Source organism: Populus euphratica, unplaced genomic scaffold (assembly GCF_000495115.2).
Source record: "Populus euphratica unplaced genomic scaffold, PopEup_1.0 scaffold1573.1, whole genome shotgun sequence".
Classification (NCBI taxonomy): Eukaryota; Viridiplantae; Streptophyta; class Magnoliopsida; order Malpighiales; family Salicaceae; genus Populus; species Populus euphratica.
This window is the reverse complement of record NW_011501391.1, coordinates 16,667-19,840: the sequence shown is the minus strand read 5'-3', so window position 1 is coordinate 19,840 and position 3,174 is coordinate 16,667.

Here is a 3,174-nt window from a genome sequence, read left to right as displayed (position 1 = left end):
TTACTCTTCTAATATAGCTTATTATTAGCTTTTTCCAAATCCAAGTTCTATAGAATACTTTTATGACTTGTGTTCTATAATTATCCTCTTATAAATGATGTTCAATTTTACTGGGGGTTAAGAGATTTTAGTGTTTATGGTTATTTGTCCTAATCTTCTCAAACATCTATTCATATTCTATTTTTGGATTGCCCTTTGTCAAACATGTATTCATAGTCTAATTAGGCATGTTTAGGTTTTTTTAGCACATTTTTTGTTTTGTTATCATGAGTTAAGTCATTTGAAAATTTTAAAATTGGGATCTATTTGGGTAAATGACATTCCTTTCAAAGGTAATTGCAATATATTAGTTACTTGTACAATGTTAAATGGCTTTCGACCCACTTTAACATCTCTTATTAATAGAGCTACTCAATTATTAAGTTGATCTCTTTTCTTAATGATTTAATTAAACTAGATATGGATAATAATGCTTGATAAAACCCTAGTACCATAGGTTTTGATGGTATACTCAGGAATAATAGTAGTACTTGAAAACTTTTTCTCATGTAATATAAGATTTGGTAAAAATCTACCAACTAAGCTTCTAACTATTCAATATGACATTGTATTAGTTAGGTGTAAGAAGATTTGACATCTAGTCACAAAATTAGATTCTATGAAAGCTATTTATTTGGTTAACTTAGTTTGTGGTTCTTCTCATGCTTTTATGGTTATTATTAATGAAATTCAAGCATTATTAAGTCATTATTAGTAAATTACTATATATCATGTTATATGAGGAAGGAACTGGTGTGCTAGTTATTTTAGCCAAGATAGGTGCTCAACAAGCTAAGCTAGACACTAATAACAAAATAAGTAAAGTGGGTCTATGAGGGATTAAAATAATATAACTCAATTTCACTCACTTAAAAACAAGCAATGAAAGAAGGTGCTTCCACAATACATATAAAATGAAAGAAGGTGCTTCCACAATACATATATATATATAAAAAAACTACTTAATGAGCAAACAAATACAAAATTTCAAATAAATAAATAACATGCAACATTAGAAATCTAACATTTTGAATAAAAAGAATAGTATAAGAAAAATATTTGTAAATATTTTAAATGTTAAAATGTCAATAAATAAATAAATAAAATCATTTTATAAATGACCTAATTAATAAAATAATAGTTAACTAGAGAACCTAAGAAGCAAGTTAGAAGGGTATTGCAAGGGTCATGCTTAAACACATAGAACCAAGTATATAACCCAATTTAAAAGAATTAATAACACTAATTAAAAAAAATACATTATCTATTTATTTATCCATGCATCTAGGAGGGAGATGAATTAGGTATTTTAAAACTATATCCAACAATCTATTTTTTATCAAGTCATAATAAGGAACTTAATAACACCCTCAACAGCCTTACAATCCACACAACAACAAGAAGTGAATAATAGTTTACAAATTAAAGACATAAAAAAGACATATATGCATGAATTTTATAATGATTTGGCACTAACCATCTACTCCACTTCCTAAGCAGTATGTGTTGGCTTCTACTATCATTCTCCGTTTACTACATAAGCTAGATAAGACCTTAAACAAATCCTTTTATGGGTTTAGAATTCAAACCTTTACAATGATCCTTTTACACAAGGCTTGAGATAAAACCCACCTAATCTTTTTTACAAGACAAAGATTGAAATTAATTGAACCATTTACACTAGGGTCAGGATCAAATCCACCAATATTTTTCATAAGATAAAGATTGAAACTAATAGACCTTTTTATGCAAGGAACAAGGTCAAACCCAATATGATCTTTTTTATTAAGATAAAAAAAAAACATATGAGATCTCATAAAAGCTCACAATCAAGTGGTTATAATGCCACTAACACTTTTACAATAAGTTTCACTTAAAATGAATAGTAGCAATACTCACTTTCAAAAAATATATTATAATGAAATAAATTCAAGTCTTCAGTAGGTGTAATCTAACTCTTTTTATGTAAGGTATGAGGTGCAATCAATATGTACGAGGATAATCAAGATTAAGCTTACAAAAAAAAAATGATTATGTAATAATATGAATTATTGTTCAATAATTGCAACAAGATTTAAAAGGTATAAATAAAGGATTATTTATAGGGAAAAGAAGAGTAATTATTTATTTAGAGTAAGAGAGAATAGACTAAGAATTTTGAATTTTAAAAGATTGGTATACTATATAATCTAAGCCAAATAATATAAAGATATATCCTTATATATCGCATGGTTCACTTTTTTTTGGTAGAGGTGTTTAATTTACCTGTTTTTTATAGATTTTTTATATGGTTTGGTATGTCTAATTTATCAATTGTCAATGAATCTTTGTTTTTAGTTTGGTTAACTAGTATACCACTTACTGTTTGACTTATTTTCTAGCTTATTATAAGGTTTCAAAAATATGTATGGTATGGTCATTTAGTGTACGAGAGATATTAGACTTTTTAAGTATATACAAAAGGTGTTTTAAGGAATTTTAAGGTTAAATATTTAGGATAGTATTTTGGATCTAAAAATTGATTTTAAAAGTCAAATTAATTCCTAAAAGGAATTGAGGCACATATAATAACATCCTTAGGGAATAACATTGAATAATAATATCCCATTAATATGGATTCATATCTTCAGCATAACTTTAAGACTTTATTAATAATCCTTGAGATGTATTGCACAATAATGAATCTAAATTAATATAATTTCAAAAGTAACTTTTTAATGGTTTGTTTCATAAAAACTAAGAACAATGGATACCCTTAGACAAACATTCTCCTTTTTTTTACGTGACAAACCACTAATACTTTCACTAGTATTAATATGTCAACAACAATTATGCATGAGTTATTGCATTTACTATTAATCTTATTATACTCCCTTTTATCAATTATACTATATGACGATGAATTACATGAGAGAATTCGATAACATAAGAATTTCAACATCAATAAACACAACTTCATGAAATGTGAACATATTATATCAAGATATAAAAGCATTTTCATGCTACCAAATGAAACCATTTGAGATAATAAACAAATGAAATACATGTTACCTGCTTAGTACTTAAAAGTGCATTTTTATCAAGGTTTTATGTCATCATGTTTGCACTTAAAGTATCAATAACTCCTTAACTAAA